The following is a 24,400-nucleotide window of genomic DNA, read 5'->3' on the forward strand; positions in this document are numbered from 1 at the left end:
CTTCGGGAGATCTTTTAAACCTCACTGTCCCAGGATTTACTTTTTTGCAAATCAGATCTTCTGGAAGGTGAAATAAAAACAGAAAGTGCTGGAAATACTCATAAATAAATACATATAAATTGAAAGTCCATGTACCCCACATCAACAGCATTACCCTCACCAAGCCTCTTTGTTAGGTCTTCAAAAACTCCAGCAAGTTAGTTGAACACGATTTTCCCTGAACAAATCCATGCTGGCTTTCCTTAATCAATCCACATGCTGAGTTAGGTGACAAATTGAGTATTGTGGAAGGGAGCAAAAAATTGCAAAGGGTCATTGATAGATTTAGCAAGCAGAGAAAACAGTGACAGCAGGAGGTCAATGTGGGGAAGTGTGAGGTCATTAACATTAGAGTCATGTATGGAACAGAGGAGACCATTCAGCCCATCAAGTCCATGACAGTTCTCCACACAGTAATCCAGTCAGTCCTACTCCCCTGCTTGACCCCTGTAGCCCTGCAAGTTTATTTCCTTCAAGTGACCATCCAATTTCCTCTTGAAATCACTGATTGTCTCTGCTTCCACCACCCTCATGGGCAGCGAATTCCAGATCATTTACTACCCACTGTGTTAAAAAGTGCTTCCTTATATTCCCTCTGCATCTCTTGCCCAAAACTTTCAATCTGCGTCTCCTAATCCTTGTACCATTAGTTAATGGGAACAGTTTTCCTTGTCTAACTTATCCATGCCTGTCATAATCTTTTACACTTCCATTAAATCTCCCCTCAATCTCCTTTGTGCAAAGGAGAACAACCCCAGCTTTTACAACCTCACCTTGTAACTAAAATCTCCCTCCCTGGAACCATTCTGGTAACTCAGATCTAAGGAAGATGAATCAGAATATTTTCTAAATTATTAAAAGTTAGGAACTGTGAAGGGACAGAGAGATTTAGGGTTTCGTGCACAGAAATCACTAAAAACTACTGGACTGGGAGAAAAGGGAATTAAAATGTCTAATGGAATATTTGCCTTTATCTGAAGGGTGAAAGTAATGCTGCAGTTATATGCAACTCTGGACACACATCATCTGAAGTGAGGTGTTTAATTCTGGGCAGCACATCTCAGGAAGGATATATCAGCTGTGCAGGAGGTACACTGCACATTCACCAGAATGATATCAGGACTAAAAGGGTTAAATTGTGAGGGCAGGTCATATAGACTGGGCTTGTATTTCATTGACTATGAAGATTAAGGGGTGATGTAATTCATGTAATAAAGAAGATTAAAGGTTTTAAGGGGGTCGATAAAGAAAAATGATTTCCTCTGTTAGTGGAATGCAGAATAAGATGGCACAACATTAAAATTAGAGCTGGGCCATTCAGGGGTGCTGTCAGGGATAGTGAAATCTGGAACACTGTCCCCCCAAAAAGCTGCTATGGATGGGGAGAAAAGGAAAATGTCAAAACTTGAGAGTTACCTATTGGGTAAGGTGACAGGGATATGTAATCAACACTGGTAAAGGTAGTTGCAATATGGATCAGTCATGATATAACTGAATTGAGGAACAGGCTCGAGGGGTTGAATGGCCTCCTCCCACTCATGTGTTCCTCTGTTTTACAGGATCACTGAGACTGATTCCCTGAGGCTCCTCTCACAATACCGGGACCTTCTACTCATGACCAATATGGAGCAAGGGTTTTCAGGGTGGTCGAGAAAGGACAACAATCTCCCCTTCATAGACACATGATCCTGACTGTGAGGTGACAGTGCGTCTGGGAGAACGATGGGTGGACACAGTGTGTGTTGTTATTTTAATGATAATCTGAACCTCAAGAAACAAACTACCCTGAGGAGTGAAATAAGGTTCGTTGGCTCCTGTTATCTGGGCTGTTTGAGGTGGACAATGGCCTGACCCAGCACTGACAGGACAGGACAAGCCCACTGGGAGATGGCACAAGGCCAAATTAAGACTCAAATGCTTCACTTTCCTGAAATAATTAGTTGAGAAAGGGTTCATTAATAACCTTGTAGTAAAGAGAGAAAATGGGGAGCTGTTGTCCAATTAGCCTCACATTAGTTGTAGGCAAAATGCTAGAATGTATTATTCGGGGAAATGGTAACAGGGCAGTTACAAAATCATAATATAATTAAGTAGAGTCAACATGGACTTGTGAAGAAGAAATCATGTTTAACAAATCTGTTAGAGTTTCTTGAGGATGTAACTAGTCAGGTGAATAAGGGGGAAGCAGTAGTTTAATTGGATTTTCAAGAAGCAAGAAGCATTTGATAAGGTGCCACACCAGAGGTTATTACACACAATTCTTCCTTCAATCATAAGGTCAGAAGTGGGGATGTTTGCTGCTGATTGCACAATGTTCCGCACCATTCGCAACTCCTCAGATACTGAAGCAGTCCGTGTAGAAATGCAGCAAGACCTGGACAATCTCCAGGCTTGGGCTGATAAGTGGCAAGTAACATTCATGCCACACAAGTGCCAGGCAGTGACCATCTCCAACAAGAAAGAATCTAACCATCTCCCCTTGACATTCAATTGCAGTACCATCGCTGAATCCCCCACTATCAACATCCTTGGGGCTACCATTGACCAGAAACTGAACTGGGAGTAGCCATATAAATACCGTGGCTGCAAGAGCCGGTCAGAGGCTAGGAATCCTGCGGCGAGTAACTCATCTCCTGACTCCCCAAAGCCTGTCCACCATCTATAAGGCACAAGTCAGGAGTGTGATGGAATACTTCCTGGATGGTGCAGCTCCAACAACACTCAAGAAGCTCGACACCATCCAGGACAAAGCAACCCACTTGATTGGCATCCTATCTACAAACATTCACTCCCTCCACAGTGGCAGCAGTGTGTCCCATCTACAAGATGCACTGCAGCAACACACCAAGGCCCCTTGGACAGCACCTTCCAAACCCACGACCTCTACCAACTAGAAGGACAAGGGCAGAAAATGCATGGGCACACCGCCACCTGCAAGTTCCCCTCCAAGTCACACACCATCCTGACTTGGAACTATATCACCATTCCTTCACTGTTGCTGGGTCAAAACCTTGGAATTCCCATTCCTAACAGCACTGTGGGTGTACCTACCTCACATGGACTGCAGCGGTTCAAGAAGGCAGCTCACCACCACCTTCTCAAGGGCAAGTAGGGATGGGTAATAAATGCTGGCCTCGCCAGCGGCGCCCATACTCCATGAATGAATTTAAAAAAAAATTAGGACTCATGGGATTGCGGTAATATATGAGCATGGATTGAGGTTTGGTTAATGGACAGAAAGCAGAGAGTCGGAATAAATGGGCTATTTTCAGGTTGGCACGCTGTAAGTAGCAGGGTGTAGCAAGGATCAGTACTTGGGCCTCAGCTATTTACAATCTATAGAAATGACTCAGATGAGGGGATTGCGATAATCTATCCAGGTTTGCTGATGATACAAAGTTAGGTGGGAAAGCAAGAAATGAGAAAGACAGAAAGAGGCTTCAGAGGGATACAGACAGGTTGGGTGGGTGAGTGGGTAAGAACATGGCAGATGGAATACAATATGGTTAAGTGTGAAGTTATCCACTTTGATCAGAAAAATTTATTAAAAACTTTTTAATTATGAATGTTGAGAAACTGAGAAATGTTTGCATTCAGAGGGACCTGGGTGTTGTTACGACCAAGGTGGCAGTAATGCACTGTTAATTCAGTCCCACTGCGTATTAGTAAAGTTTCCCACCGACTGGAAATTAGCCAAATTAAACATTTTATTTATCCCCGAGAATTTTTATGAAGCACACAAAACCAGATTTCTTCGAACAACAACAACAAAATTAACTATTTATTAATAAACTAAATCTTAAACAATAATGGGATGAATCTGTATATATAAAAAGATTTTATAACTTCTTATTCTTCCTAAGCTTCCTGAACACGCACATACATTGAAAAACTGATTAACTGGGGAAAAAGGGTTTTTGGTGTTCAACTGTTTCTTCGGAATAATAAAATCATTGGTGGTCATGGTCTGTTCGGTTATTTATGAATCGGTGAGGTGTCCCAGAGACAAATCGTCAGATGCCACTCAAAGTCTCTCCAGACAAGTTTGATGAGCAGTCTGTGATGGGTAGACTATCAAGGCAATTTGTCTGCAGCAGGCATCACACAGATCTTTCAGCAAAAGATGTAGCAACAGGTCTACTTAAATTTTAAAGTAGCAGTCCAGCAATGGAAGCCTTTTTGAGATTTCAGGATCTCCCCCCGCAAAAGAACAGGACTAACAGGAATCACTCTTGAGGCAGAGATTTTTCAGAGACTGGAGGCAATAGGAATTTCCAACTTTAACAATGCAGGGCTTCCTCCACAGAGAGCAGCAACTCCGCTTTCTCTGGGTCTTTCCCACTCCTGGCAGAACTCAGACACAACTCAAATGTGGAATTTCGTTCTGCAAGAGATGCCTTCTTTTCAGGGAGAGGTCTTTTTCTAGTCTGCCAAAAAACACAAGTCCCAGCCAGTTTGTTCTGCCTCCTGCCTGCCCAGCACTGGTCTTTCACAAAGCAAAGTGAAACTGAACTCTTAACAATGTCATGTGACCTATCATTTTCACTGCTGTTGCTTGGAAATAAGTTGCCTCGGAGACGGTTCCCCATCCAGTTCAGCATTCAATTTTCTCAGTCTTGCAAAACACAGAACTCCAAGTTTTTTTCTTTTTTAAAAGCAAGGCACATGTAACAGTGTCCTTGTACGTGAATCACAGAAAGTTAACATGGACGTACAGCAAGCAATTCGGAAGGCAAATGGTATGTTAGCTTTTGTTACAAAGGGATTGGGGTATAAGGGTAAAGAAGTCTTACTACAATTATACAGGACATTGGTGAGGCCCCACCTGGAGTAGTGTGTGCAGTTTTGGTCTCCTTACCTAAGGAAGGACATAACACCATTGAGGGAATGCAATGAAGGTTCACTCGTCTGGTTCCTGGGATTGTTCTATTTATTCATGGACTGTGGGTGTTCCTGAAATGGCCAGCATTTATTGCCCATCCCTAATTGCCCCTGAGAAAGTGGTGGTGAGCTACCTCCTTGAATATAACTGAGTGTCTTGCTAGGCCATTTCATAGGGTAGTTAAGAGTCAACTATATTTCTGTGCATCTGGAGTCACATATAGGCCAGATCGGGTAAGGACGGCAAATTTCCTTCCCTGAAGGAAATTAGTGAACCAGGTGGGTTTTTAGGACAATCCGTAGTTTCATGGTCACCAATATTGATCCTCGCTTTTTAATTGCAGTGGTGGGATTTGAATTCATGTCTTGGCATCATTAGTCCAGGCCTCTGGATTACTAGTTCAGTAACAGAACCACTATTGTACAGCACCCCCACTCTGCTCCATCTCCTCCTATGAGGAGAGATTGAGTAAACTAGGTCTATATTCCCTGAGGATTAGAAGAATGAGACGTGATCTGACTGAAACATAAATTGTTAAGAGACTTGACCGGGTCGATGCTGAGAAAATGTTTCCCCTGTCTGGGCAATCTAGAACACCGGGTCACAGTCTCAGGATAAGGGATCAGACATTTAGGACTGAAATGAGGAGAAATTTCTTCACTGAAAGGGTTGTGAATCTTTGGAATTCTCTTCCCCAGGGAGCAGTGGATGCTCAGTCATTGAGTATATTTAAGACAGAGATTGACAGATTTTTGGGTATTACGGTAATTAAGGGATATGGGGATAGTGCGGGAAGGTGGAGTTGAGAAGATCAGCCATGATCTGGGTGAATGGCAGAGCAGGCTCGAAGGGCCAAATGGCCTCCTCCAGCTTCTATTTCTTATGTTCATTAAACCTCAGTCTGGTTCCTCTCGAGCTGCTGAGTGAGTGAATTAAATCTTTCTTGACAAATCACCAAGATACCAGATGACAAGTCATGACCGAAACATCATTTATTGGTTACAAATCACAACTTAGTTAAATCTGGACACACAGACACTTTATAAACATGTATAAACACATTTAAATGTAATCAGAGTTATCCAGCAGTTCAGCACTAATAGGGAGAGTATTTCACAAAACAAGTAACAAAGATTAACCAGACGACTCAGTGATTGACTGTAAATCAACACTAATGGATGCTGAGTATTAATTACAGCAGGAACCGGAGGCTGAGCTTATAAATTGGTGAGTTTACTTCACTATCACTATCTTCACTATCTGACATGTTAACAGTTGTGAACAGCCTGTCTGTCCAACAGCTCCAGTCTACGAGTGCTTAGAAACACACAGAGCTGAAACAGCCTCATTCTTGAGCTAAAGAACAGACTTTCTCCTGTCAATATAGAGTTACAGGATTTGCCTGTGATCTGTTTATTGTTCATCTTTTGTTCAGTACATTGACTGAGTGGATTTAAATTGAAAATGAGGTTTGAAGACATGATGGTCTATTCACACATGAACGAGAGATGCTGTGGGGCAGACGCTCAGTTCAAGAGGAACAACTGACATCAGAAAGAAACCCCAACTGTCAGAATGAACATGGTTCAGTCTGGATATGATTAACAGCAGCAACAGCAGAATCCAACCCCTGTAGTTATCTGTGAACCCGCTGGTGTCTCAGCAGACAGGATGGCTGAGTGAATCCCTTCCTACACACGGAGCAGATGAATGACCTCTCCCCAGTGTGAATGAACTGGTGTGACACCAGGTGGGATGACTGAGTAAATCTCTTCCCACATACAGAGCAGGTGAATGGCCTCTCCCCAGTGTGAACCCGCTGGTGCCTCAGAAGAGCGGTTGAATCAGCAAATCCCTTCCCACACTCAGAGCAAGTGAATGGCCTTTCACCAGTGTGAACTCGCTTGTGGTTCACCAGCTTGGGTGAAGTAGTGAATCCCTTCCCACAATCAGAGCAGGTGAACGGCTTCTCCCCAGTGTGAACTCGCTGGTGTATCAGCAGGGTGGATGAATGAGTAAAACCCTCCCCACAATCAGAGCAGGTGAATGGCCTCTCCCCAGTGTGAATTCGTTGATGTGCCAGCAGGTTCCATGACAGAGAGAATCTCTTCCCACACTCAGAGCAGGTGAACGGCCTCTCCCCAGTGTGAACTCGCTGGTGCATCAGTTGGGCGGATGAACGAATGAATCCCTTCCCACACTCAGAGCAGGTGAACGGCCTCTCCCCAGTGTGAACTCGCTGGTGTTTTAGTAGGGCAGATGAATGAATGAATCCCTTCCCACAATCAGAGCAGGTGAACGGCCTCTCCCCAGTGTGAACTCGTTGGTGTGTCAGTAAGGCACATAAATGAACGTATCCCTTCCCACACTCGGAGCAGGTGAACGGCTTCTCCCCAGTGTGAAGTCGCTGGTGTGTCTGCAGGTTTGATAACTGAGTGAATCCCTTCCCACACTCAGTGCAGGTAAATGGCCTCTCCCCAGTGTGAACTCGCTGGTGTGTGAGTAGGGAGGATGACTGAGTGAATCCCTTCCCACACTCAGTGCAGATGAACGGCCTCTCCTCAGTTTGACTGTGTCGATGAGTTTCCAGCTCAGACGTGTAATTTAATTCTTTCTCACGGTCCCCACATTTCCACAGCTTCTCCCCAGTCTGACTACACTTGTGTGTCGACAGGCCAGCTGATTGGCTGAAGCCTCGTCCACACACAGAACACTTGTATGGTTTCTCCATACTTTTTGCTTCCATGATCAAAGGCCGATGATATTCAGATCCTGATGAATCGAGTGACTGTCACATCTTGAGGTGGTTTGATTTTCCCATCCGCAATTCCTCCCTTTCTAATACCCTGGAACATGAAGTTACAACAGGAAAAAGGGAGTGAGAGAGAACCCACAAAAACACAAAGACAAGTTGTGAAATTGAGCTGAATGAATCTGGTAATTTGTGGGACCAGAACAGAGAGTGGGCGGGGCTTCAGGGTCCCAGTGACCAGGAGAGAAAATCATTGACTCATTAATTTTATTCTCACTCTGCACACAGGGGCTGGAGAACTGAACCCAGCCACAGTAGAGGGAGGGAGAAAACTGGCAGAGGAGGAAAGAAATGGTGCAGATGGTGCCATGGGTTTGGATTTCAGCACAGGGAGGAGGGAGAGTGTGTGGGACTGCGATTTACAGCTTTGGGGAAACAAGAGAGGAATAAAATGTTCCATAGGATCTCGAATTGTCTGTTCTGAATTTCTATCCTGTACTGACAGTGATGACTTTTATTACCTCCTTTTACAGGGGATTAGGAGAGGATTTACACACATTGATTTGATGCTCACTCTGCACACAGGGGCTTTCACACCATCTCTCCTGAAGGTGCTGGGGTCACTGTTTACATCCCACTGAACTGTAAGAAAGAATATCTTATTAGATGATATTAAAGATAGTATTATATTCTAATATAACGAGGGGCCGTTCACCTGCTCCGTCTGTGGGAAGGAATTTAATCGATATCCAAAATGCTGAGACACCAGTGAGTTCACAAGTGACTGTAGCTGTTACATTCTGTAATTATTGCTGCTGTTAATCACATCCAGGACTGAACCATATTCATTCTGACAGTGGGGTTTATATCTGCTGTGTTAATATTCTTTATAGCTGGGGTGGAGTTTAATATTCCAGCAATTGGTTTGCTTTACTTTGTAACTTTTACTCTTCAAATAAAGTAGCTCCCTTTGGGCTATTCTCAGCGTTTTGTGGGATGAAACCAAACAGTGATTTACTTGTACTTTTTACAATTTTGTATATTATATTCACTGCTCACAATGAGATCTGTTCTACATTGGGAAGAGCAAACACAGATAGGGTGATCACTTTGAGAACCATCTCCATTCAGTCTGCAAGCGTGTTCCTGAGTCCCAGTCACTTCCCATTTTAATTCTCCGTCCCACTCCCACTCTGACCTCTCTGTCCTCGGCCTCCTGCCCTGTTCCAACGAAGCTCAATGGGAGCTGGAGGACTTAACAACCTTCCGGACTCAACATTGAGTTCAGCAGTTGCTGTAACAACAGAGACTTGTCAGGATCTGGAACGCTGCACCTGAAAAAGGTGGTTGAACCTGATTCAGTCATTTTAAAAGGGAGTTGACAGGTATTTGAGAATGAGGAACTTACAGGCTTACAAACAACAAGTGGGTGTGTGGGACTAAGCACAACTGTTCTTTCAAAGGGCCAGCACAAGCACAAAGGGTGGAATGGCCTCCTCCTGTGCTGTAAGTTTCTATGATTCTAGGAGTTGGCCATTTAGCCCCTCGAGCCTGTTCCACCAGGAAATGAGATCATGGTTGATCTGTGATCTAACTCTATATACCTGACTTTGTCCCATGTCCACTAATACCTTTGGTTAACAAAGATCTATCAACGTCAGATTTAACATGAAGATTGATCTCGCATCAACTGCTGTTTGTGGAAGAGAGTTTCAAACTTCCACCATCTTTTGTGTGTAGAAATGTTTCCTAACTTCACTCCTGAAAGGTCTGGCTCTCACTTTTACTCTACGCCTCCTAGTTCGACACTCCAGAACATCCAGCCCATGGGCCAGAATCCAGCCTGTCAATGGTATCCATCGGACCTGCCAAAACATTCAGTGAATGACAATGGTTACAGCTCCTTTACCAAGATGGTGGATCCAAGCCCTTCAAAACACTCCCACAGGGGATGCTGAGACCAAGTGGGCCCACATCAGAGACGCCATCTATGAGTCAGCTTTGACCACCTACGGCAAAAGTGCGAAGAGAAATGCAGACTGGTTTCAATCTCATAATGAAGAGCTGGAACCTGTCATAGCCGCTAAGCGCATTGCACTTTTGAACTACAAGAAAGCCCCCAGCGATTTAACATCCGCAGCACTTAAAGCAGCCAGAAGTACTGCACAAAGAACAGCTAGGCGTTGCGCAAACGACTACTGGCAACACCTATGCAGTCATATTCAGCTGGCCTCAGACACCGGAAACATCAGAGGAATGTATGATGGCATGAAGAGAGCTCTTGGGCCAACCATCAAGAAGATCACCCCCCTCAAATCTAAATCGGGGGACATAATCACTGACCAACGCAAACAGATGGACCGCTGGGTTGAGCACTACCTAGAACTGTACTCCAGGGAGAATGCTGTCACTGAGACTGCCCTCAATGCAGCCCAGCCTCTACCAGTCATGGATGAGCTGGACATACAGCCAACCAAATCGGAACTCAGTGATGCCATTGATTCCCTAGCCAGTGGAAAAGCCCCTGGGAAGGACAGCATTACCCCTGAAATAATCAAGAGTGCCAAGCCTGCTATACTCTCAGCACTACATGAACTGCTATGCCTGTGCTGGGACGAGGGAGCAGTACCCCAGGACATGCGCGATGCCAACATCATCACCCTCTATAAAAACAAAGGTGACCGCGGTGACTGCAACAACTACCGTGGAATCTCCCTGCTCAGCATAGTGGGGAAAGTCTTTGCTCGAGTCGCTCTGAACAGGCTCCAGAAGCTGGCCGAGCGCGTCTACCCTGAGGCACAGTGTGGCTTTCGTGCAGAGAGATCGACTATTGACATGCTGTTCTCCCTTCGTCAGATACAGGAGAAATGCCGTGAACAACAGATGCCCCTCTACATTGCTTTCATTGATCTCACCAAAGCCTTTGACCTCGTCAGCAGACGTGGTCTCTTCAGACTACTAGAAAAGATCGGATGTCCACCAAAGCTACTAAGTATCATCACCTCATTCCATGACAATATGAAAGGCACAATTCAACATGGTGGCTCCTCATCAGAGCCCTTTCCTATCCTGAGTGGTGTGAAACAGGGCTGTGTTCTCGCACCCACACTTTTTGGGATTTTCTTCTCCCTGCTGCTTTCACATGCGTTCAAATCCTCTGAAGAAGGAATTTTCCTCCACACAAGATCAGGGGGCAGGTTGTTCAACCTTGCCCGTCTAAGAGCGAAGTCCAAAGTACGGAAAGTCCTCATCAGAGAACTCCTCTTTGCTGACGATGCTGCTTTAACATCTCACACTGAAGAATGCCTGCAGAGTCTCATCGACAGGTTTGCGTCTGCCTGCAATGAATTTGGCCTAACCATCAGCCTCAAGAAAACGAACATCATGGGGCAGGATGTCAGAAATGCTCCATCCATCAATATTGGCGACCACGCTCTGGAAGTGGTTCAAGAGTTCACCTACCTAGGCTCAACTATCACCAGTAACCTGTCTCTAGATGCAGAAATCAACAAGCGCATGGGTAAGGCTTCCACTGCTATGTTCAGACTGGCCAAGAGAGTGTGGGAAAATGGCGCACTGACACGGAACACAAAAGTCCGAGTGTATCAGGCCTGTGTCCTCAGTACCTTGCTCTACGGCAGCGAGGCCTGGACAACGTATGCCAGCCAAGAGCGACGTCTCAATTCATTCCATCTTCGCTGCCTTCGGAGAATACTTGGCATCAGGTGGCAGGACTATATCTCCAACACAGAAGTCCTTGAAGCGGCCAACATCCCCAGCTTATACACACTACTGAGTCAGCGGCGCTTGAGATGGCTTGGCCATGTGAGCCGCATGGAAGATGGCAGGATCCCCAAAGACACATTGTACAGCGAGCTCGCCACTGGTATCAGACCCACCGGCCGTCCATGTCTCCGTTATAAAGACGTCTGCAAACGCGACATGAAATCGCGTGACATTGATCACAAGTCGTGGGAGTCAGTTGCCAGCATTCGCTAGAGCTGGCGGGCAGCCATAAAGACAGGGCTAAATTGTGGCGAGTCGAAGAGACTTAGTAGTTGGCAGGAAAAAAGACAGAGGCGCAAGGGGAGAGCCAACTGTGCAACAGCCCCAACAAACAAATTTCTCTGCAGCACCTGTGGAAGAGCCTGTCACTCCAGAATTGGCCTTTATAGCCACTCCAGGCGCTGCTTCACAAACCACTGACCACCTCCAGGCGCGTATCCATTGTCTCTCGAGATAAGGAGGCCCAAAAGAAGAAAGAAAGAAGAAAGAAGGATACGCCTCATTGCACATGTCCTCCTGTACCAAGATGGTGGGCAAGCTTCAGTACCCGATATTTTGGCTCCTGTACTAAGATGGCGGTGCCCGGGCGGAGCTGCTTCTCTGCCGGCACTTCCCGCCCAAACAGCCTTCGCAGCCGTGAGCTCAGGACCAAGGTCAAGCACTGGCTCTGCCTGCGTACAGACTCGGCCTGGGCCTCATGCTCTTCATCACCGTCTGATGAGGTGCAGGCCCAGCAGCAAGGTGCAGTGGTAACCGGGCCCTGGGAGCAGGCTGCCGTGGAGATCGGGCCCTGGGAGCTGAAGAGAGAGACAGAGGCCGGCAGAGAGAGAGAGAGAGAGAGAGAGAGAGGGAGGGAAGGGGCGGGAGAGCGAGAAAGAGAGAGAGCACGGGGGAGCAAGAGAGAGAACAGGGGGGAGCGAGAGAGAGAGCAGGGGGGAGCGAGAGAGAGAGCGAGAGCAGGGGGGAGCGAGAGAGAGAGCGAGAGCAGGGGGGAGCGAGAGAGAGAGCGAGAGCAGGGGGGAGCAGGGGGGAGCGAGAGAGAGAGCGAGAGCAGGGGGGAGCGAGAGAGAGAGAGAGAGAGAGAGCAGGGGGGAGCGAGAGAGAGAGAGCAGGGGGGAGCGAGAGAGAGAGAAAGAGAGCAGGGGGGAGCGAGAGAGAGAGAGAGCAGGGGGGAGCGAGAGAGAGAGCAGAGGGAGCGAGAGAGAGAGAGAGCAGGGGGGAGCGAGAGAGAGAGAGAGAGAGAGAGCAGGGGGGAGCGAGAGAGAGAGAGAGAGAGCAGGGGGGAGCGAGAGAGAGAGCAGGGGGGAGCGAGAGAGAGAGCAGGGGGGAGCGAGAGAGAGAGAGAGAAAGAGCAGGGGGGAGCAAGAGAGAGAGAGAGAGCAGGGGGGAGCAAGAGAGAGAGAGAGAGCAGGGGGGAGCGAGAGAGAGAGAGAGAGAGAAAGCAGGGGGGAGCGAGAGAGAGAGAGAGAGCAGGGGGGAGCGAGAGAGAGAGAGAGCCGGGGGGAGCCAGAGAGAGCGTGAGCAGGGGGGAGCGAGAGAGCAGGGGGGTGCGCGAGAGAGAGAGAGCAGGGGGGTGCGCGAGAGAGAGAGAGCAGGGGGGTGCGCGAGAGAGAGAGCGCAGGGGGGAGCGAGAGAGAGAGAGCAGGGGGGAGCGAGAGAGAGAGAGCAGGGGGGAGCGAGAGAGAGAGAGCAGGGGGGAGCGAGAGAGAGAGAGCAGGGGGGAGCGAGAGAGAGAGAGCAGGGGGGAGCGAGAGAGAGAGCAGGGGGGAGCGAGAAAGAGAGAGCAGGGGGGAGCGAGAAAGAGAGAGCAGGGGGGAGCGAGAAAGAGAGAGCAGGGGGGAGCGAGAAAGAGAGAGCAGGGGGGAGCGAGAAAGAGAGAGCAGGGGGGAGCGAGAAAGAGAGAGCGGGGGGAGCGAGAAAGAGAGAGCAGGGGGGAGCGAGAGAGAGAGTGGGGGAGAGAGAGCGGGGGGAGGGGCGGGGGGGAAGAGGAGAGAGAGAGAGACGCAGTGGTGGGCATCGCAGCCTCACAGCTCCAGGTCCCGGCTTCGATTCTGGGTACTGCCTGTGCGCAGTTTGCAAGTTCTCCCTGTGACCGCGTGGGTTTTCGCTGGGTGCTCCGGTTTCCTCCCACAGCCAAAAACTTGCAGGTTGATAAGTAAATTGGCCATTGGAAATTGCCCCGAGTGTAGGTAGGTGGTAGGGAATATGGGGTTACTACAGGGTTAGTATAAATGGGTGGTTGTTGGTTGGCACAGACTCGGTGGGCCCAAGGGCCTGTTTCAGTGCTGTATCTCTAAATAAAATAAATAGAGAGAGCAGGAGACAGGGAGAGTGTGAGATCAAGATCTCTCCTCACAAATGGAATCTATCTGGAATTCTCTGCATCGCTACATCAAGTGTGCAGGCAGACAATGTCTACGACTGCAAGCAAAAACCATGCCAGGTAACTCACTCAATCAGTGTTCAACATAGTGTTGGGAAAGTAAGTTACTACATTAGTTTCCTCCTTTAAAGCTTATTCACAAAAATGCACATTTTTGTGATTCTGATGAACAGTCAAATAAATTTCTAATACCTTTACCTTTCCGAAAGTTGCTCACCTCCGGCCCCCTATGTAGTACAAAATTTTGAAAGTAGCCCCTCATGGAAAAAGACTGGACACTCCTGATCTATACTATCAGTTCTAACATCCTGAAAATTTCCAGGTTGTCAGAAGGGATAGAGAGAGACAATATATGCTTAATGGCACAGATCTAAAGAATGTGCAGGACAGAGGGACCTGGGGGTTTATATGTATAGATCATTGAAGGTGGCAGGACATATTGAGAACAGTTAGCAAAGAATATGGGATCTTGGGCTTGATAAATAGAGGTATTGAGTGCAAAAGCAGGGAAGTTAAAGGGAACTTTTATAAAACTCTGCTTCAGCCACAACTAGAGTATTACATCCAGTTCTGATCACCACACTTTAGGAAGGATGAGAAGGTCCTTGACAGGGTGCAGAGGAGATTTACCAGAATGGTTCCAGGGATGAGGGAATTTAGCTACAAGGTTAGGTTGGAGAAGCTGGGATTGTTCTCCTTGGAACGCGAGACTGGGAGCTTCTTATTGGGGGTGTTGAGGCCTACACCGGATATTTCTGAAGCCTCCCTGCACATCCGCCAGCTTCATTCCTCCCCTGCACTCGGCGATTTCTCACCCACTGAGGATCTGACACGACTGCTTCCGTCCAGCTCGAGCACCTTCACTGCCTTTGATTCTGTGAGCAACTCGTGCAATAAAACAAAAGCAAAGTCCTGCAGATGCTGGAAATCTGAAATAAAAGGAGAAAATGCTGGAAATACTCAGCAGGTCTCTGTGAAGAGAGAAACATATTTAATGTTTCAGGCACATCAAACAGCCGGTGCCTGCAGCCTGGAACTCGGAGTGGGAGAGGGAGGAAGAATGAGGAGAGACAATATAGTCCAACACTCACAGCAACCTACAATCCACCGACATTACCGGGATAGGGAGACAGAGTTTAGAAACACTCAGCAACACGACTCCAGTAAAAGATCCCAGGAGGAAAAGGGGGATCAGTGTGTGTAGATTAGATTAGATTAGAGATACAGCACTGAAACAGGCCCCTCGGCCCACCGAGTCTGTGCCGAACATCAACCACCCATTTATACTAATCCTACACTAATCCCATATTCCTACCAAACATCCCCACCTATCCCTATATTTCCCTACCACCTACACTAGCGACAATTTATAATGGCCAATTTACCTATCAACCTGCAAGTCTTTTGGCTTGTGGGAGGAAACCGGAGCTGGAGCTGTGAGGCTGCGGTGCTAACCACTGCGCCACTGTTCCTGCCCTGATATTCCCCCTCCCCAGGCCTGTCAGTCAAACCCCCCACTCCTCCCAGTCCACAGCTCAGCCTAGCAGCTTACTGCACCTTGAGCCAGCCCTGCCCAGGTGTGGCCCAGTCCAAGGGGAGTCTTAGTGGAACCAGGGAGTGGGGGAGGGGGAACCTCCTGCCCTGTGCTGTGTCCCAAATGATTCCTCCCTCCCTCCCCCAGGCCCCTTTATAACAGAGCTCAGTTTCCTTTAAAGTTTTCTCCTTTGATGTTACACTTTATTAATCTTTAATTCCTCCAAAAGAACTGGAAATCTGGCGGTCGTTAACCCCGGGCCTGTCACCAGGAGAAGCCTCGTAACTGCCGGGTGTTTCTGAAGCCTCTCCACCGCTCCCTCCGCCTCGCTGCCACTCACCATTACAACAGCGAGACTCTCCCGCCATTACTCACATTGTATCCACACTAAATACTGTGACTTGAAGCTCTCGCCAGTGACCTCTGACCTGACAGCTCACAATGTGCGGGTGATTGATGGAAACGCGTCATCAACAGTGAGAGGAGCGGAGAGTCTCTGCGTGCCACAAGCCCCGCCCCTCACCTGCTCCGACTGATTGGAGGACCCAACGACCGCTCGGTCCTCCAGACCCGCCCCCTTTGCACTTATTGGTCCGTCAATCACTCAGGTGGGCGGTATGAACTGAGCATGCGCGGCCGGCAGGCTCTGAGACAGAGAGCGCGGTTCCAGCAGGTGAGAGGGAGGCGGGTTAATAAAGCCCGGGGCTCGCAGGCTGCAAACAATCTAAACAGTGAGAATACACGGTGTTTGTTGGGTTGTGATGGCCGAGTGTTTAAAGTGTTGGATTTTGAAGTTTGCTGAGTTTGTCCTGAACCGTTTTAAATCCTGCTCGCAGTGAATTGCATTTTGCTTTCTTTACTTGTCTGTCTGGGGGAGATCACTGACTTGGAAACTAATCACAATCACATCTGCTGTGTCCTTTTAAACCGCTTGACGCTCAGCTCCTCTTTCTAATTGGAAACATTAAACTTTGATGGTATGAATTAGATGCTGTGGGTTTGTTAGAAACTAAACAAAATGTAAAAATGAGTGAGTAATAAACACTAAAAAAAGTAAGAAAATGTATTTTAATAAAGATCCTTGCAGTTTTTCAAAGGAAAATTGCACCATCAGCAAATGAATGGGAATGCCATTTGGTTTGATGAATTTGAACCAGTTTTCTCTGTGTAAAATGACTGTGGCAGAACTCGAATCTTCAGGGAATCCTGGAAATTTCCTGCTGAAAGTGAAATGGGAAAAGTAGCTAACCTGAAGGGACATTGCAGAGCTTTCCTGGTGGTCTAGTGGTTAGAATTTGGCACTTTCACTGCTGCAGCTTGGGTTGGATTCCTGGTCAGGGAATGAAAAATTCCTGTTTTTATGCAGACATTCACAGTCAACATGCCTTATTTGCTGAATGAAAGCAGAAAACGCACAGCACCTCTGGCAGTATCTGTGGAGTGAGGAACATTGGAGCAGCAATAGGCCATTCAGCCCATCGCGCCTGTTCCACCATTCAATTAGATCATGGCTGAGCATCTACCTCAAAGCCACTTCCTCGCACTATCCCCACATCCCTTGATGTTATTAGTATCCAGATATCTATCGATTTCTGTCTTGAACATGCTCGATTATTGAGCTTCCACAGCCCTCTGGGGTAAAGATTCACCATCCTCTGAGTGAACAAATTCCTTCTTATCTCAGTCTTAAATGCCTTACCCCTTATTCTGAGACTATGTCTCCTGGATCGAGACTCACCAGCCAGGGTGAGCTATCTACATCCACCCTGTCATATGCTGTAAGAATTTTGTAAGTTTCAATGAGATCACCTCTCATTCTTCAAAACTCTAGAGGATACAGGCTCCGTTTCCTCAATCTCTCCTCATAAAACAATCCACCATTCCTGGGATTAGTCTGGTGATCCTCCATTGCTCTCCATCTATGACAACGATATCCTTCGTTAAATAAGGAGACCAGAACTGTATACAATACTCCAGGTACAGTCTCACAAAAGCTCTATACAGTTGCACTTCTTTACTCCTGTATTCAAAACCCCTTGTGATGAAGGCCAACATACCATTTGCCTTCCTAATTGCTTGCTGCATCTGCATGCCATCTTTTAGTGACTCATGAACAAGGACACCCAGGTCCCTTTGGACATCAACACTTCCCAACCACTCACCATTTAAGAAATACTCTGTCTTTCTGTCTTTTTTCAATCAAAGTGGATAGCTTCACACTTAATCACATTATATTCCATCTCATGTTCTTGCCCATTCGCTTAGCCTGTCCAAGTCCCCTTGAACCCTCCTTGCATCCTCCTGACAACTCACATTCCCACCTAGGTTTATGTCATCAGCAAATTTGGAATTATTACATTCAGTCCCCACATCCAAATCATTTCTATAGATTGTGAACAGCTGCAACCCCAGCACTAATCCTATGGTACCCCACTGGTAACAGCCTGCTATCCTGAGAATGACCCATTTATTCCTACTCTCTGTTTTCTATCTGTTAACCAATTCTCAATCCATAGCAGTATATTACCCCGGATCTCGTGAGTTCTAATTTTGGTTACTAAGCTCCTGTGTGAGACCTGAGCAAAAGCCTTCTGAAAATCCAAATATATCACATCCACTGGTTCTCCTTTACCTGTGCGACAAGTAACAGCCTCAAAAAAACCAAGCAGGTTTGTCAAACATGATTACCCTTTCATAAATCCATGTTGGCTCTGCCTGATTACGTCATTATTTTCTAAGTGTCTACTTATCACATCCTTTATAATAAATTCTAACCTTTTCCCTACTAGTGACATCAAACTAACAGGTCTGTAGTTCGCCATTTGTTCTTTCCCTCCTTTCTTAAATAGTGGGCTTAAATTTTCTACTTTCCAGTCTGCAGGAACCTTTCCAGAATCTGTAGAATTGTGAAAGATAACCACCAATCATCCACTATCTCTATAACCACCTCCTTCAAATACTCTTGGATGTAGCTCATCTAGGCCAAGGGTTGTTCAACCTTCATTCCAGTTAATTTTTCTGGTGCTACCTCTTTATTAATACTAATTTCTTTCAGTTCCTCATTTTCACAAGTCCAGTCGGCTTTGTGCCCTTGTGTCTGACATTAGCGGTTTACTTTAGATTTTTTTTTAGATTAGAGATACAGCACTGAAACAGGCCCTTTGGTCCACCGAGTCTGTGCCGACCATCAACCACCATTTTATACTAATCCTACACTAATTCCATATTCCTACCACATCTCTACCTGTCCCTATGTTTCCCTACCACCTGCCTGTACTAGGGGCAATTTATAATGGCCAATTAACCTATCAACCTGCAAGTCTTTGGCATGTGGGAGGAAACCGGAGCACCCGGAAGAAACCCACGCAGGCACAGGGAGAAGTTGCAAACTCCACACAGGCAGTACCCAGAATTGAACCCGGGTCGCTGGAGCTGTGAGGCTGCGGTGCTAACCACTGTGCCACCGTGCCACTGGAACTCTGCTGCACAAGGAAGGGCAACAGTGGAATGGATGGTTGGCTAAAGGCTCAGGACCAGCAAGGGTGAATCGGGAGTGAAAAGGGGGGAGGGGAGGGAACGTTCAAAGGGTGGGGTTCAGCTTCATGGAGGGACAGAGGAGGAGGGATGTAAGGGAGGACGGAGGGAAAGGCCTAACATCCTGGGTGTGGTGGTGGGAGTTAGAGTCAGTGAAGGGGAGGTGAATGAGGGGCCTATGTTCAGGTCATTATTGTCCACATTGGGGTCCTGTGGGTTGAAGTCAGGCTACTGGCTGGTGGAGGGAACGGTCATAGTCATGGGGCAGTTCAATTCGATAGGAGGGCAGGTCCAGTGTCATGTTCAGGTATTGAAGGGCTGGGAGGGTGGGACACAGGATCGGGTGAAAACAGTAAGGCCGATGACAGGAGGATGCTGAACCTTGATAAAGTTTTGGTTAGACCCCAACTAGAGGATTGTGTCCAGTTCTGGTCACCACACTTCAGGAAGAATGTGAGGGTCCAGGGGAGGCTGCAGAGGAGATTTCCCAGAATGGTTCCAGTGATGGGGGATTTTAGTTACAAGGGTAGGTTGGAGAAGTTGGGGTTGTTCTCATTGGAGCAAAGGAGATTGAGGGGAAATTTCATCGAAATGTACAAGATTCTGACAGACTTTGATAAATTAGACAAAGAAAAACTGTTCCCATGAACTAATGGTACAAGAACTAGGGAACACAGATTGAAGGTTTTGAGGAAGAGTTGCAGCAGGAATGTGAGGAAGAACTTCTTATGCAGCAAGTGGTTCTGACCTGGAACTCACTGCCAATGTGTGTGGTGGAAGTGGAAATAATCAATGATTTTCAAAGGAAACTGGATGGTCACTTGAAGGAAATAAACTTGCAGGGCCATGGGCTGATGTGAGGCAGTGGGACTGAGTGGATTGCTCCCTGGAGAGCTGACATGGAATTGATGGGCCGAATGGCCTTGTTCTGTGCGATAAATGATTCTATGTTTTGAGACAGGATGTCCCAACTCTCCACCATGGAATTCTCAGCATGAACAGAGTGGGATGTGTTTTGAGACAGAATGTCCCTGCTCTCAACTCTGGGATTCTCAGTATGAACAGGGTGTGATGTGTTTTGAGACAGGATGTCCCAGCTCTCCACTCTGGGATTCTCAGTATGAACAGGGTGTGATGTGTTTTGAGACAGGATGTCCCAGCTCTCCACTCTGGGATTCTCAGTATGAACAGGGTGGGATGTGTTTTGAGACAGGATGTCCCAGCTCTCCACCCTGGGATTCTCAGTATGAACAGAGTGGGATGTGTTTTGAGACAAAATGTCCCAGCTCTCCACTCTGGGATTCTCAGTATGAACAGAGTGGGATGTGTTTTGAGACAGGATGTCGCAGCTCGCCAGCCTTAGATTCTCAGTTTGAACAGGGTGGGATGTGCTTTGAGACAGGATGTCCCAGCTCTCCACCCTGGGATTCTCAGTATGAACACGGTGGGATGTGTTTTGAAACAGGATGTCCCAGCTCTCCAGCCTGGGATTCTCAGTATGAACAGGGTGGGATGTGTTTTGAGACAGGATGTCCCAGCTCTCCACTCTGGGATTCTCAGTATGAACAGGGTGTGATGTGTTTTGAGACAGGATGTCCCAGCTCTCCGCCCTGGGATTCTCAGTGTGAACAGGGTGGGATGTGTTTTGAGACAGGATTTTCCAGCTCTCCACCCTGTGATTCTCAGTATGAACAGTGTGGGATGTGTTTTGAGACAGGGTGTCCCAGCTCTCCGCCCTGGGATTCTCAGTGTGAACAGGGTGGGATGTGTTTTGAGACAGGATTTTCCAGCTCTCCACCCTGGGATTCTCAGTATGAACAGTGTGGGATGTGTTTTGAGACAGGATGTCCCAGCTCTCCGCCCTGGGATTCTCAGTGTGAACAGGGTGGGATGTGTTTTGAGACAGGATTTTCCAGCTCTCCACCCTGGGATTCTCAGTGTGAACAGGGCAGGATGTGTTTTGAGACACGATGTCCCAGCTCTCCACTCTGGGATTCTCAGTATGAAAAGGGTGGGATGTGTTTTGAGACAGGATGTCCCAGCTCTCCACCCTGGGATTCTCAGTATGAACAGGGTGGGATGTGTTTTGAGACAGGATTTTCCAGCTCTCCACCCTCGGATTCTCAGTATGAACAGGCTGGGATGTGTTTTGAGACGGGATGTCTCTCAGCTCTCCACTCTGGGATTCTCAGTGTGAACTGGGTGGGATGTGTTTTCAGACGGGGTGACACAGCTCTCCACCCTGGGATTCTCAGTATGAACTAGGTGGGATGTGTTTTGAGACAGGATGTCCCAGCTCTCTACCCTGGGATTCTCAGTATGAACAGTGTGGGATGTGTTTTGAGACAGGATGTCCCAGCTCTCCACCCTGGGATTCTCAGTCTGAACAATGAGGGATGTGTTTTGAGACAGGATGTCCCAGCTCTCCACCCTGGGATTCTCGGTATGAACAGGGTGGGATGTGTTTTGAGACAGGATGTCCCAGCTCTCCACCCTGGGATTCCCAGTATGAACAGAGTGGGATGTGTTTTGAGACAAGATGTCCCAGCTCTCCAGCCTGGGATTCTCAGTATGAACAGGGTGGGATGTGTTTTGAGACAGGATGTCCCAGCTCTCCAGCCTGGGATTCTCAGTATGAACAGGGTGGGATGTGTTTTGAGACAGGATGTCCCAGCTCTCTACCCTGGGATTCTCAGTATGAACAGGGTGGGATGTGTTTTGAGACAGGATGTCCCAGCTCTCCACCCTGGGATTCTCAGTGTGATCAGGGTGGGATGTGTTTTGTGACAGTATGTCCCAGCTCTCCACTCTGGGATTCTCAGTATGAACAGTGTGGGATGTGTTTTGAGACAGGATGTCCCAGCTCTCCGCCCTGGGATTCTCAGTATGAACAGGGCAGGATGTGTTTTGAGACGGGATGTCCCAGCTCTCCACTCTGGGATTCTCAGTATGAACAGAGTGGGATGTGTTTTGAGACAAGATGTCCCAGCTCTCCACTCTGGGATTCTCAGTATGAACAGGGCAGGATGTGTTTTGAGACGGGATGTCCCAGCTCTCCACTCTGGGATTCTCAGTATGAACAGAGTGGGATGTGTTTTGAGACAAGATGTCCCAGCTCTCCACTCTGGGATTCTCAGGATGAACAGAGTGGGATGTGTTTTGAGACAAGATGTCCCAGCTCTCCACCCTGGGATTCTCAGTATGAACTGAGTGGGATGTGTTTTCAGACAGGATGTCCCAGCTCTCCACCCTGGGATTCCCAGTATGAACAGAGTGGGATGTGTTTTGAGACAGGATGTCCCAGCTCTCCACCCTGGGATTCTCAGTGTGAACAGGGTAGGATGTTTTTTGAGACAGGATGTCCCAGCTCTCCACCCTGGGATTCCCAGTATGAACAGAGTGGGATGTGTTTTGAGACAGGATGTCCCAGCTCTCCACCCTGGGATTCCCAGTATGAACAGAGTGGGATGTGTTTTGAGACAGGATGTCCCAGCTCTCCACCCTGGGATTCTCAGTTTGAACAGGGTGGGATGTGTTTTGAGACAGGATGTCCCAGCTCTCCACTCTGGGATTCTCAGTATGAACAGAGTGGCATGTGTTTTGAGACAAGATGTCCCAGCTCTCCACTCTGGGATTCTCAGGATGAACAGAGTGGGATGTGTTTTGAGACAGGATGTCGCAGCTCGCCAGCCTTAGATTCTCAGTTTGAACAGGGTGGGATGTGCTTTGAGACAGGATGTCCCAGCTCTCCACCCTGAGATTCTCAGTATGAACAGGGTGGGATGTGTTTTGAGACAGGAAGTCCCAGCTCTCCAGCCTGGGATTCTCAGTATGAACAGGGCAGGATGTGTTTTGAGACGGGATGTCCCAGCTCTCCACTCTGGGATTCTCAGTATGAACAGAGTGGGATGTGTTTTGAGACAAGATGTCCCAGCTCTCCACTCTGGGATTCTCAGGATGAACAGAGTGGGATGTGTTTTGAGACAAGATGTCCCAGCTCTCCACCCTGGGATTCTCAGTATGAACTGAGTGGGATGTGTTTTCAGACAGGATGTCCCAGCTCTCCACCCTGGGATTCCCAGTATGAACAGAGTGGGATGTGTTTTGAGACAGGATGTCCCAGATCGCCAGCCTTGGATTCTCAGTTTGAACAGGGTGGGATGTGTTTTGAGACAAGATGTCCCAGCTCTCCACCCTGGGATTCTCAGTGTGAACAGGGTAGGATGTTTTTTGAGACAGGATGTCCCAGCTCTCCACCCTGGGATTCCCAGTATGAACAGAGTGGGATGTGTTTTGAGACAGGATGTCCCAGCTCTCCACCCTGGGATTCCCAGTATGAACAGAGTGGGATGTGTTTTGAGACAGGATGTCCCAGCTCTCCACCCTGGGATTCTCAGTTTGAACAGGGTGGGATGTGTTTTGAGACAGGATGTCCCAGCTCTCCACTCTGGGATTCTCAGTATGAACAGAGTGGCATGTGTTTTGAGACAAGATGTCCCAGCTCTCCACTCTGGGATTCTCAGGATGAACAGAGTGGGATGTGTTTTGAGACAGGATGTCGCAGCTCGCCAGCCTTAGATTCTCAGTTTGAACAGGGTGGGATGTGCTTTGAGACAGGATGTCCCAGCTCTCCACCCTGAGATTCTCAGTATGAACAGGGTGGGATGTGTTTTGAGACAGGAAGTCCCAGCTCTCCAGCCTGGGATTCTCAGTATGAACAGGGTAGGATGTGTTTTGAGACAGGATGTCCCAGCTCTCCACCCTGGGATTCTCAGTCTGAACAGTGTGGGATGTGTTTTGAGACATGATGTCCCAGCTCTCCACCCTGGGATTCTCAGTGTGAACAGAGTGGGATGTGTTTTGAGACAGGATGTCCCAGCTCTCCACCCTGGGATTCTCAGTGTGAACAGGCTGGGATGTGTTTTGAGACGGGATGTCTCTCAGCTCTCCACTCTGGGATTCTCAGTGTGAACTGGGTGGGATGTGTTTTCAGACGGGATGACACAGCTCTCCACCCTGGGATTCTCAGTGTGAACTAGGTGGGATGTGTTTTGAGACAGGATCTCCCAGCTCTCCACCCTGGGATTCTCAGTATGAACAGTGTGGGATGTGTTTTGAGGCGGGATGTCCCAGCTCTCCACCCTGGGATTCTCGGAATGAACAGGGTGGGATGTGTTTTGAGACAGGATGTCCCAGCTCTCCAGCCTGGGATTCTCAGTATAAACAGGGTGGGATGTGTTTTGAGACGGGTAGTCCCAGCTCTCCACCCTGGGATTCTCAGTATGAACAGAGTGGGATGTGTTTTGAGACAGGATGTCCCAGCTCTCCACCCTGGGATTCTCAGTATGATCAGGGTGGGATGTGTTTTGAGACAGGATGTCCCAGCTCTCCAGCCTGGGATTCTCAGTATGAACAAGGTGGGATGTGTTTTGAGACAGGATGTACCAGCTTTCCACCCTGGGATTCTCAGTATGAACAGGGTGGGATGTG

The 24,400-nt window shown here is 47.8% G+C and overlaps 1 pseudogene; it reads right to left on the reverse strand.

Annotated features, from left to right (window-relative positions):
- Positions 1-5,925: 5,925 nt before the first annotated feature.
- Positions 5,926-24,400, reverse strand: part of LOC137348818 (zinc finger protein 208-like) — a 104,738-nt pseudogene continuing 86,263 nt past the window's right edge.

Source organism: Heterodontus francisci, chromosome 34 (genome assembly GCF_036365525.1).
Source record: "Heterodontus francisci isolate sHetFra1 chromosome 34, sHetFra1.hap1, whole genome shotgun sequence".
Lineage (NCBI taxonomy): Eukaryota > Metazoa > Chordata > Chondrichthyes > Heterodontiformes > Heterodontidae > Heterodontus > Heterodontus francisci.